Source organism: Rhinoraja longicauda, chromosome 4 (assembly GCF_053455715.1).
Source record: "Rhinoraja longicauda isolate Sanriku21f chromosome 4, sRhiLon1.1, whole genome shotgun sequence".
Taxonomy (NCBI): Eukaryota; Metazoa; Chordata; class Chondrichthyes; order Rajiformes; family Arhynchobatidae; genus Rhinoraja; species Rhinoraja longicauda.
In genome coordinates, this window is record NC_135956.1 from 26,162,248 (window position 1) to 26,175,846 (window position 13,599).

General features: G+C 44.4%; 1 protein-coding gene across 4 annotated transcripts in view; it reads right to left on the reverse strand.

The window, feature by feature from the left end:
• rb1cc1 (RB1-inducible coiled-coil 1) overlaps positions 1-13,599 on the reverse strand; it is a 144,200-nt gene that overhangs the window by 128,858 nt on the left and 1,743 nt on the right. The window contains exon 2 of one of the 4 annotated variants that reach the window (XM_078397378.1): positions 12,263-12,337. The exons of the other annotated variants lie outside the window; for them this stretch is intronic. The gene's annotated coding sequence lies outside the window, so the exon portion shown is untranslated. The remainder of the gene's footprint in view (positions 1-12,262; positions 12,338-13,599) is intronic. 4 annotated transcript variants of the gene reach the window in all.

A 13,599-nucleotide genomic window follows, 5' to 3' on the forward strand; every position in this document is an offset into this window, starting at 1 on the left:
GTGGTTGAGTTTTCAGTGTCCTGATCCAGTCCATCTCCCATGACTCTGAATCTCAGCTGATCTCCATGTCTCCTGTAGGTGATGTCGGTGTCTCCTCCTTGTACTTTGTAAGACACCGGTCCTGTTTGATCCACTATGACTCCAGGAATCCATTTGCGTCCTCCCCCAGCCGTATTGTATAAATACACTGGGTCATCCACTGAGAAACACCTGTCTGCTGCACGGAGGTCATGGTGAAACTTCTGCTTGTACTGTTTTTTACGAACAGCGGCTGCTGTGTCCGGACGGATGAAATCCAGACGGGTGCGCACGTGTCTGTTCAGAAACAGGTCAGCAGGTGACTGACCAGTAGTGCAGTTTGGTGTGGTGCGATACTGCATCAAAAAGATGGAGACCCTGTCCTCCACATCCATTGCGGTGTGTGTCAGCTTTTTCATTCCACCCTTGAATGACTGAACGTACCGTTCTGCCAGGCCATTCGAGGCAGGGTGACCAGGAGCACTTGTAGAATGAAGGATTCCATTCTGCTGCATGAAGTTTTTAAACTCCTCTGACGTGAACTGCGTTCCATTATCTGTGACAATGTGCTCCGGCAATCCATAAGCTGCGAACAGTCTTCTCAGTCGTGTGATAGTGGCTTGTGATGTGATGCTAGACATTTTAAACACCTCCAACCACTTGGAGTAAGCATCCACCACCAACATGAAAGTGTGTCCCAAAAATGGACCAGCAAAGTCTATGTGTAGTCTTTTCCAGCTCTGGCCAGGAAATTCCCATGTATGCAAAGGCACCTGACGAGGCATCCTTTGCTCCAATTGACATGACTCACATGCTCTGCAAACTTGCTCCACCTCTGCATCAACTTTAGGCCACCATACGTACTTGCGTGTTAGTGCTTTCATTTTCACAATTCCTGGATGGCCAGAATGCAGCTCCTTTAAAACAGTTTTTCTCAACTTTTCAGGAATCACCACTCTGGTGCCCCACAGGACACATCCTCGCTCTATTGAAAGTTCACATCTACGCGTGTGGAAAGCTTTCAGAGTCTCATCCACTTCAGCAGGCCAGCCATCCATGACAAATTTCAGCACCTTTGACAACACGTTGTCTGTGTGTGTTGCACGTGCCACTTGGTCTGCGTTCAGTGGAGCCTGCTCAAGATGTTCAGTTAACAGTGTGTATACGCTGTCAGTGATGGCTGTGGTCCCTGCGTCGTTTGTGTCAGGCAGCGGAACTCTTGAGAGGCCATCTGCATTACCATGTTTCCCTGAGGCACAGTACTCAATGTGATAATCATAGGCAGAGAGAATTATTGCCCATCTTTGGATTCGAGCTGCAGCCATGGTAGGCAGGCTTTTGTGTTCTCCAAACAGTGTTAGCAGGGGTTTGTGATCAGTCACAAGTTTGAATTTCCTCCCCCACAGGTATTGGTGAAACTTCTTTACACCAAAAATGAGCGCCAGTCCCTCTTTCTCAATCTGAGAATATTTCTTCTCAGCAGGGGATAATGTGCGTGATGAGAAGGCGATGGGGCGCTCCTCCCCTGTAGGCATTTTGTGTTGTATGACAGCTCCAATGCCATACGCTGAGGAGTCACAGGCCAGAGTGAGAGGAAGCTTTTGGTCATAGTGCACCAGGATCTTGTCACTTGTGAGCAGCGATTTGCACTTGTCAAAAGCTTTCTGCTCTCGACTTTTCCACTCCCACGACACCTGGTCTTTCAGCAACCTGTACAGGGAAGCAAGCACGGTGCTTTGGTTGGGCATGAACCGTCCATAATAATTCACTAGTCCCAAGAAAGCTCTCAGCTCTTTCACACAGGTGGGGGCTGGTGCATCCTTTATTGCTCTGACTTTCTCCGGTGATGGCTGAATGCCCTGGCTGTTTAACACATGACCCAAGTATTCGATTTGTTTCTTTCCAAACTCACACTTTGAGTCCCTGACTCTCAGTCCGCTCTCCTGCAGTCTCTGTAGCACTTTATGCAGGTTTTGCAGATGCTCTCGTTCAGTTTTTCCTGTGATGAGGAGATCATCCAGATACACCACTACATTCAGATCTTTCATGAGGTTCTCCATGATTCTTTGGAAGATGGAGGGTGCTGCGCTCACACCAAAAGCCAGTCTGTTATAGACAAATAAGCCTCGGTGTGTGTTAATGGTCAACAGTTTTTTTGATTCTTCCTCCAGAAGTACCTGCTGGTACGCTGAGGCGAGGTCAATCTTTGAAAACACCTTTCCTCCACTGAGGGTTACCATCAGCTCCTCTATCCGTGGCAATGGATAAGTCTCTGTAGTGGCAGCTTGGTTTACAGTGAGTTTGTAATCTCCACACAGACGAATGGTATGGTCCTTTTTTTCAACCGGAACAACGGGTGCTGCCCATTCACTATGTTTGACTGGAGTAATTATGTTGGCCTTTTCCAGTCGGTCCAATTCAGCCTCCACTCGTGCTTTCATGGCAAATGGCAGTGGGCGGCTTTTGCAAAACTTTGGGCGGGCCCCTGGTTCCACCAGAATTGTTGCTTTGACATCACGCAGAGTGCCAAGTTCATCTTTAAACACTTCAGCGTGTAACTCCAGTACATCCTGTATTGATGTCAGGTGAGGCATCTCCTTAATATGCTTTATGTCTTCCTGATAAGACTTGTCACTGGCATGTTTAATTTCTTTCCAGTTTAAGGTGAGCTTTTTTAACCAGTTCCTTCCACACAAAGCTGGTCCTGCTCCCTTTACCACAATCATTGGTAGCTGCTCACTCTGACTCTCATATTTGACAGTGGCTTCAAACTGTCCCAACACAGGAATAACCTCCCCTGTGTATGTCTTCAGTGTGACTTCAGCAAGCCCTAGTGGTTGCTTTAAAAAGGTGGTCTGAAACAACTCCTCTGAGATAATGCTCACGGCAGCTCCGGTGTCAATTTCTAGTTTGACTTCTTTGCCATTAACCACAAAACATGCCCGGTATGCTTGTTTACAGTTGTTGCCATTTACTAATGAAAACATTGGCAACACTATTTCCTCTGCCTCCACATACTTTGTGTTTTTATCAGTCTGTCGTTTATATCTGCTCTGTGTCGGTGCCGCCGCCACTTTTCCTCTGCATGCCCTTTTAATATGCCCGGTTTTACCACAGTTGTAACACTTTGCATCTTTAAAGCGACACACCTGTGGGCTGTGATTTTTGCCGTTACATCTATGGCAGTTCCTCCCCGTTTGCTTAACCGTGTGCGCATCCACTTTATGCACTTGGTTCGGACGTACCTCGTGTCCCCGCAGCTGCTGCGTGTCTCTCTCCGCAGTCTCCATGCTGAGGGCGATTTCAAATGCCCGTGCAAAAGTCAGGTTGGACTCCGACAACAGCCGTCGCTGGCTTGCCTCATTACAAATCCCACTGACAAAACGGTCCCGAAGCGTCTCGTTCAACGTCGCTCCAAACTCACAGTTAACTGCACACTGTTTCAGCTCCGCAACGTAACTGGTCACAGATTCATCCGCCCGCTGGTTGCATCGGTTAAAGCGGAATCTCTCCGCAATAAGCAAAGGCTTGGGTTCAAAATGAGTCTTTAAAATGTTCACAATGTCATCGTAGGACTTATCTTTTGGCTTCAGCGGCTGCACCAGGTTCCTTAACAGACCATATGTAGATGCTCCCATCACACTTAACAGAGTAGCTACTTGCTTCTCCACTGCAATGTCGTTAGCCTCAAAAAACTGCTCTAAACGTTCCACATACGCCGACCAAGACTCTGTCTTCGGGGCGAACTCCCCTATGGAACCTATGATAGGCATTTTCTGCTTGTTTTATCCTCGTCGCCAACTTTAACTGTGGTGTATTATGATAAGAATTGACGAGTGAGACAGGTTAGCATACAACATATGGCTGCTTTACTTCAACACCACCAGAGAGTGTAATCAGGTATCCCACAATGCTTTATACCCGGAACTACGGCAAGGCTCAGCTGCCAAAACACAAAACTCAAAATGGTAAATACACCACAGAAACATTATCATATCATATCATATATATACAGCCGGAAACAGGCCTTTTCGGCCCTCCAAGTCCGTGCCGCCCAGCGATCCCCGTACATTAACACTGTCCTACACCCACTAGGGACAATTTTTACATTTACCCAGCCAATTAACCTACATACCTGTACGTCTTTGGAGTGTGGGAGGAAACCGAAGATCTCGGAGAAAACCCACGCAGGTCACGGGGAGGACGTACAAACTCCTTACAGTGCAGCACCCGTAGTCAGGATCGAACCTGAGTCTCCGGCGCTGCATTCGCTGTAAAGCAGCAACTCTACCGCTGCGCTACCGTGAACTTTCTCTACGATTGCATCAATGTGCTGGGCCTAGAACAGATCAGAAACGCATACACCCAGAAACTCGAAGCTGTTGATTCTCTCCATCGCAGTCCCATTGACAAAGACAAACGCATGGTTTTCCCGTCCTGAAGTCAATAACCAGCCCCTTGGTCTTCCTAACATTCAGGGCAAGATCCAATCAGATTACCGGTCTCCCTCCTGTACTTTGATTTGTCATTCCCTGTTAAATTGCCCAATGGCAGAGGTATCATTGGCAAATTTAATTATGGCATTGGAGCCGTGTCTAGATAGACGGTCATGGATATAGAGAGTTGAGCAGGAGACTGGATACGCAGCCCTAGGGAGTCCCTATGTTGTTGTTCTGCAAAGAGGCTGCGTTGTTGCTAATCCATATTAATTGAGGTCTGCCGCAAGAACGTCGAGGACTCAGTTTGTTTGGAGAACTTATCAAACTGTGATGAAGAGATCACAAGTTAATAAGCAGAATGAGGTACATGCTCCAATTGGCCAAGTGCTCCAGCACAGAATGAAGTCAACCAGATCTCATCCTGTGTCGATCTATTGAGGTAGCAAGCAATTTAAAGTGGGTCCATGTCATTACTGAAGCAGAAATTCATACGCATCATAAACTAATCTCCTGAAGGACTTTGTCACAATGGACATGAATGCCACTGGCCAGTAGTCACTGAGGCAGGTCACTTTGGCTTCTTGAGCACCACGTTATGGATGTCCTTTTAAAGCAGTTGGTTACTCTCTGACCAGAGCAGTTAGAGGTTGGGGATGCTCCCAAAAACTGCAGCCAGTCGGTCTACACAGGTTTTGAGAACGCAGACAGGTACACCATTAGGGACAGATACTTTGAGTGTTCAGAAGGATCTTCTGATATCAGCTTTGGAAACTAGGATCACAGGGTCTTCGAGGGCTGCGAAAGAACATCATTGCTCTCCAGTTTGAAGCTTCCCTTTGGAATGCTGAAAAGTCTGGTGGTGAAAATTCAAAGCTGCCAGAAACTGGTAAGGATCTTACATTGGTGAGTGAATTGATAATTCTCTGGCACTTTAAATCTAAAGTGCATGTTAAAGTACTACACCATTGTCAGAAAGTTTATACAGATAACCCTCGTTATAACAGATCATGAGGGGGAATGGTGTCCACTATTGCTGATTGGCCATTATAACAGAGTAAGGGTTTCCACCCCCATTGACACCATTACCAGGGCACCTGGTCAGAATTCTGGACCTCCATCACCGTGACCCCACTGGGATCTCCCTAACTACAGAGCACCGTGGCCCAAGACTGCAAGCTAAAAATACTAAACACTGTTTGTTACGTTATTTGATAGAGTATCAATGCACAAGAGTCGACTGAAGCACTTGATTGTCAATTTCAAAGGCCTCCCATGGTGTAACTAGCAACTTGTGTTCATAAGGTCATAAGTGATAAGAGCAGAATTAGGCCATTCGGCCCATCAAGTCTACTCCGCCAATCAATCATGGCTGAACTCTTTCCCTCCTAACCCCATTCTCCTGCATTCTCCCTGTAACCCCTGACACTCATACTAATCAGACAAATTAAATAGACAATAGGTGCAGGAGTAGGCCATTCAGCCCTTCGAGCCAGCACCGCCATTCAATGCGATCATGGCTGATCACTCAATCAGTACCCCGTTCCTGCCTTCTCCCCATACCCCCTCACTCCGCTATCCTTACGAGCTCTATCCAGCTCTCTCTTGAAAGCATCCAACGAACTGGCCTCCACTGCCTTCTGAGGCAGAGAATTCCACACCTTCACCACTCTCTGACTGAAAAAGTTCTTCCTCATCTCAAATAGAGTGGTGTCTTACTGTGGGGGTACTCTGTCCGCTATAATCAAAATCTGTTATAAAGAGATCCATAATTACGAGAGTAGACTGTAGTTAATATGGGAGTCATTAATATGAATGAGATTGCAAGTAACTTCCCAATGTAACTTAAGCTGTAATTGATTTTGAAATGGCAGGCTACAGTTGTATAAATAAACATTTTTGCCTGAAGAGTAGGCTACAGGCTCAGAGCAGGAAGGCACTTTACATACAGGATTTAAGAACCAATCATTGTATTATCAGCTTCCATAATGCATGCATGTCTATGGATATCGTCAAATATTAGAAACAAAAAACTGCAGTTGCTGGTTACTACGCAAAAGGACACAAAGTGCGAGAGTAACTCAACAGGTCAGGCAACATCTCTGGAGTACATAGACTGATGATATTTTGGGTCATTTTGGGACTTCGCAAATGTGACATGATCAGGAGGCATTCTGAGACAAGGTGGCCAAATTTACAGTGGACCTCAAGACAGGTGACACAAAAAAATTAAATTAATTCTAATTACCACTTTACAGAGACACATTGATGATATCAGGTGAAGAGAGCAATGGAGGTAACTGAGAACAGCTATTGTTACTGGGAAACAATCGATGCAGAGACACTGGAACCAGGTGTTAGAGCAAGACATTGGAGTGAGTGTATTTGGAATGTTGAAACACGGGGGGGGATTGCAATAGATGGTTCTTTATTTCCAAATCATGCAAAAGGTCATGGGAGATTCCAGACTGGCTTTGAAAGTGCACAAAACATGGATTATAATTCCATTTAATATCAGTCAATCATCTATCATGTCTTCTCTCTCACACACACCCATGTTTGCTTGTATTGATCTGATATACATGACGGCTTCACCGCATTGGACAAGCCAAATAAATATTCTCCAACCATTTTTTAATCTACAGGATCAATTTCAGCTTCCAGTGCAAGGTTGAGGGACACCATGTAATTTTCCTTCAGAGCAAAGTTGCAACTTACCCTGTTTTTTCACCCTATTATAACAAATTTCAACTGTTTCCATTTTCATAGATGCCAGAGTGTTTCCAGCATTTCTGTTTCTAAAAGCACAAATTTTATCTAAAATTCAGAAGCATTCCCACATACCAAATTAAATTGCCTGCAATTTTACCCTCTTCTCTTAAGTAAAGCCATTGTCCCAAAAAAACACATACAATCTACTGATTGAAGGAAAACAGAAAACATTTTGAATAAGTATCTTATCTAGTCACTAAACTTTCAACAGATCAAAGTCCATGACAGAGACGGTCACATTTACTTTCCCTCTATGATTTACTACTTTGTTCAGAACTACAGTGCCCTCCATAATGTTTGGGACAAAGACCCATCATTTATTTATTTGCCTCCGTACTCCACATTTTGAGATTAGTAATAGAAAAAAAAAATCACACGCGGTTAAAGAGCACATTGTCAGATTTTATTAAAGGCCATTTTTATACATTTTGACTTCACCATGTAGAGATTACAGCTGTATTTATACATAGTCTCCCCATTTCAGCGGACCATAATGTTTGGGACAAATGGCTTCACAGGCGATTGTAATTGCTCAGGTGTGTTTAATTGCCTCCTCAATGCAGGTATGAGAGAGCTCTCAACACCTAGTCCTTCCATCACTTTTGGAAACTTTTCTTGCTGTTTATCAACACGAGGATCAAAGTTGTGCAAATGAAAGTCAAAGAAGCCATTATGAGACTGAGAAAGAAGAATAAAACTGTTGGACACATCAGCCAAACCTTAGGCTTACCAAAATCAAGTTTTTGGAACATCATTAAGAAGAGAGCACTGGTGAGCTTACTAATCACAAAGGGACTGGCAGGCCAAGGAAGCCCTCCCATAGCTGATGACAGAAGAATTCTCTCCATAATAAAGAAAAATCCCCAAACACCTGTCCGACAGATCAGAAACACTCTTCAGGAATCAGGTGTGGATTTGTCAATGACCAAAGTCCACAGACGACCATGAACAAAAATACAGAGGCTAAACTGCAAGTTGCAAACCACTGGTTAGCTGCCAAAATAGGATGGCCAGGTTACAGTTTGCCAAGAAGTACTTAAAAGTGCAGCCACAGTTCTGGAAAAAGGTCTTGTGGACAGATGAGACGAAGATTAACTTATATCAGAGTGATTGCAAGAGCAAAGTATAGAGGAGGGAAGGAACGGCCCAAGATCCAAAGCATACCACCTCATCTGTGAAACACGGTGGTCAGGGTGTTATGGCCTGGGCATGTATGGCTGCTGAAGGTACTGGCTCACATATCTTCATTGATGATACAACTGCTGATGGTAGTAGCATAATGAATTCTGAAGTGTTAAGATACTTCCTATCTGCTCAAGTTCAAACAAATGCCTCAAAACTCGTTGGCCGGTGGTTCATTCTACAGCAAGACAATGGTCCCAAACATAACGTTAAAGCAACAAAGGAGTTTTTCAAAGCTAAAAAATGGTAAATTCTTGAGTAGCCAAGTCAATCACCCGATCTGAACCCAATTGACCATGCCTTTTATATCCCGAAGATAAAACTGATGGGGACTAGCCCCCAAACCCAGCAAAAGCTAAAGATGGCTGCAATACAGGCCTGGCAGAGCATCACCAGAGAAGACACCCAGCAACTGGTGATGTCCATGAATCGCAGACTCCAAAATGTATAAAAATGGCCTTTATTAAAATCTGACAATGTGCACTTTAACCACATGTGATTTTTTCTATTACAAATCTCAAATGGTGGAGTACAGAGGCAAATAAATAAATGATTGGTCTTTGTCCCAAACATTATGGAGGGCACTGTATTTACTTTTCTACACAGTAACCACTGGTATTTTACTTTATAGTGAGGTGAGAAGATTATAATTTTCAGTACTATAAAACACCACATCATATTTGAAGTGGGAAATATAACTAAGACGATCACCTTACTGCAGTAACATTTAGACATTGGTATCTATGATAGAAGATTGGTCTTTCAACAGCAAGCACTTAATTTTTCATAGTTAATTGAGGATCCGAAATAATTAAAATGTAGTATTCAAACATTTGTTTTAATGTCGGCATTTAAAATTTTCGAATTTGTTCACATGAAGTTCAGAGTAAACATTATAAACATATTATAATAAATACAAGCACAAAACAACGGTGCAAGATTGAAAATCGATTCAAGATGGCATCTGTCTGTGGCGACATGTTGCCAGCAGCACAGCAGAAAATCATCAAATATAATAGTTCACAGCTAACCTGTATAAAAAAAAAAGCAGAAACCAGCGCTGCAACTGACAAGCTGCTAATGCATTTAAACATATTAGCGCTATTGCGATCTACCGGCAACAACGGAGCTGCCGACTGTAAGGGAATCCCCGACCTGGCAGAGGATCGCAGGAACAGTAAATACTGTACCTGGAAACACCGGAGGCCTCCATCGTGACCGGAAACTTGGCCGGCATGCAGGACTACAAGTCAGACTGAAGCGCAGGAGACTACTAAAGTGGAAGACTTAAGGTCAAGGCTGCTTTATCAAAGGGAGCTGAGGGAATGCTGTGTGTTCTGTTTCACAGAGACATGGCTCACCCCCAGCTCCCCAGACTCAGCCATCCAGCCTGAAGGTTTCTCCATCCATCATATGGACCAAACGCAAGCATCTGGGAAAGGGAGAGGTGGGGGCGTCTGCCTCATGGTCAACTCTTCATAGTGCTCCGACATGGCAGTTCTGTCTAACCCCTGCTCTCCGCACCTGGAACATCTGGCAGTGAAGTGCCACCCTTCTACATTCAGAAGGAATTCACCTCCATCATCCTGACCGCGGTCTACATCTCACCCCAGGCAGACGTCCGTCTAGCATCGGAGGAGCTGCACGCCATGGTCAACGAGCACCAGTCAGCGTACCCCAAAGCCTTTACCACCATAGCTGGAGACTTCACAAAGCCAACCTGAAAAAAATCACTTGTCCACCAACATGTCCACTGCAGCACCAGAGGATGAAGCACCCTTGCTTATCGCTCTAACTCTCGCACTCACTTTGGGAAATCTGACCATTCAGCGGTACTAGCATGCTAGTCAAAACCTGCGAGCTTTCATTTAATACAGCAGCCTTTGAACGGTACTTTAGTAAATCAATTTTAAAGTCAAACAGGTCTATTGACAGTTTTAATGGGTCTTAATTAACATTATAACACACAAGTTAATAGTGCATTGAGCACATTAAATGCACTGCTTCAGATACTGCTGCAAATTGCTGTGTTGACTGAATGACACTTTCAAGATGCACCTTAAATGCTACTACAAAGGTTTGCACATCCACATCAAATTGTCCATGTTGCTCAAACATTATTGCCCAAATTAAAGAAAATCTGGTTCCATAAAAAATAAATTTGACTTACAGAAATAATGAAAGACTGGACAGAATTTATCCGTGTACACAAAACCTGTTTTGAGACTTTGTGGATGTCAAGATTTTTTTAAAACGCTGTAGAGAATATGAAAGGACTGAACATTTGGCCTTATTTGCCACAGAGTAGCAAGCTACTTGATGGAACATGTTGACAGCTATGTATTTTCAACCCACGGACAAGGGTCATGGGACAAAGGCAGATTTTCATACATTGCATCATCACACTGAATTGTGCCAACTGCTTAAAAGAGTGAGATAAATTTTCCAGAGGATTGACGAGAGACTGCAGATGTTGGAACCTTGAGCAAAAAACAAACGGCTAATGGACCCTAGCAGACCAGGCACGAAATGAACGCCAGTTCTAAAATGATAGAGCTGTACAGGCCCTTTGGCCCACCCTGTCCTTGCCATCCAAATTGGTATTGGTTTATTACTATCATGTGTACAGACGTACAGTGAAAAGCTATTGTTTCCATGCTATTCTTTAAATCAGATCATACGATGCAAGAATACGAGTGAAGAGCCCCCCCCCCCCCCCCCCCCAGACCCCTCTTCAATCTACCCCTCTAACCGTATGTCTGTGCCCTCTAGTTTTAGAAATGTCTACCCTGAGAAAAAGACTGAGTGAGCGGACATTTTATCCATGTCAATCTTGTACACATGAATCGGGTCACCCCTCAGACTCCAACGAGAAAAAGTCATAGCATATCCAACCTCTTCCTATAACTGAAGCCCGCAAGCCCAATTAAATCCTGGTGCATTGCTTCGGCACTTTTTCCAATTCAATTACATCCTTCCCATAGCTAGGTGATCAGACTTGTACACAGTATTTCAGCTGTGATACCGCTGTGAACAGCTGAAATACTGTGTACAAGTCTGATCGCCTAGCCAGAGCTGTGGAGTCGATACCCAAAATACCCGACTCCGACTCCTTGATTTCTTGTGTTTCCCACTCCGACTCCAGCAGCACCAAAATTGTTCCGACTCCGACTCCACAGCCCTGCCGCCAACAATTTGTACGGGTGCATCATGATGTCCCAACTTTGTACTCAATCCCCTTCCCAATGAAGGCAAATGTGCCAAGCACCTTCTTCATTACACATTCCACCTGACTCGCCACTTTCAGGAAACCATGCCACCTGTACTCTCAGATCGCGGTTGTGCAATATTCTCCAGCGTTCTACAATTTACTATGTAACTCCTGCCTCAGTTTGACATACAAAAGCAGGGCTGTGGAGTCGGAGTCGTGGAATCGGAGCAATTTTGGTGCTACTGGAGTTTGAGTCAGAGACACAAGAAATCAAGGAGTCGGAGTCGGGTGTTTTGGGTATCGACTCCACAGCCCTGTACAAAAGTGGAATGCCTCACATTTGTCAGTTAGATTCTATTTGCCATGCCTTTGCCCACCATCCTAACTGATCTAGACCTGTTGTAAATTTGGATATCCTTCCTCTCCATCCACTATACCACCAGTTTGGTGTCATGTTCAAATTTACTAACAATGTTAATTGTGTTGTCTACATTAACAATTTGGATAGCTAACAATAGAGGACCATGGAGCAAACCCTGTGGCACTCCACTGGTCACAGGCCTCCAATAAGAAAAAGAACCCTCCACAACCGCCCTTTGACTACTTCCTCCATGCCAATTTTGAATCCAGTTGGCTAGCTTACCTCGGAATCCATGCATTCTACTTGCAGACTAGCCAACATCGTCTTCATATCCCCTATCAATCCTCTTGGTGACCTCTTCAAAAAAAAAACAAAGGTTGTTGAGACACAATTTCCCACGTCAAACCTCCTATCCCTAATCAGTCATTGACTATCCAAATGCTGGCAGAGACTGTCCTCAAGAATCCTCGCCAACATCAGGGAGGCACAGTGGCCTCGGCACGACAGAGACCCAGGTTCGAACCTGACCTTGGATACAGTCTGTGTAGAGATTGCATGTTCTTCCTGTGACGATGTTCCACTGGTTTCCTCCCACACCCCAGACATGCAGGTTTGTAGGTCAACCAGACTGTGAAATTGCCCCCAATATGCAGGGAGCAGATGGGAAAGTGGGATAACATTGAACAAGTGCTAATGGGGCAGGTGTGGAGTCATTGATCCAAAGGGCCTGTTTTCCATGCTGTATCTCTGAACTAAACCTTCCCACCACTGACACGTCTCACTGGCTTGTAGTTTCCTGGCTTACTATTGCTGCCCTTCTGAAACAATAGTATATTAACCATGAAAGATAGACACAAAATGCTGGAGTAACTCAGGACAGGCAGCATCTCTGGATAGAAGAAATGGGTCACATTTCATGCCAAGACTCTTATTAACCACACTCCATTGTCCTGCAACTTCATCTGTGCTAAACATGATGTAAATCTCTCAAGGGCTTCCACAATTTTCACCCAAGCTTTGCACAAAGTACAAGGATGCAGTTGATCTGAAGTCTGTCAGACATCAGTCTGAAGAAGGGTCTCGACCCGAAACGTCACCCATTCCTTCTCTCCTGAGATGCTGCCTGACCTGCTGAGTTACTCCAGCATTTTGTGAATAAATACCTTTGATTTGTACCAGCATCTGCAGTTATTTTCTTATACAAGGGTGCAGTTGGTCAATCCCTGGGGACCTGACCACTTTAATGTACTTTAAAACCTCCAATCTTATTCTTTTGCAATTTGTATCCGATCATAGACATTAAAACTCTTATGCCTCGATTCCTTAGCTTCCATGATCTTCTCAGTCAAAAATGGGTGAGACATACTCATTTAATATCTTCCACCATCTCTTGTGACTCTACATAAAGTCAGCCTTGCTGATCTATGGGGATCCGTCCTTTCCCTAGTTACCCTTTCACTCTTAATATACCTGCAGAATCTATTGGGATTTTCCTTTACCTTGCCTGCCAACTCCATTTCATGGCCTCTTTTTTTTGCCTCGGTTGCCTGGTGACCTCCTATACTTCTTATACTTGCAGAGAGATTCACTTGACCCTAACTGCCTTAATCTCACGCATG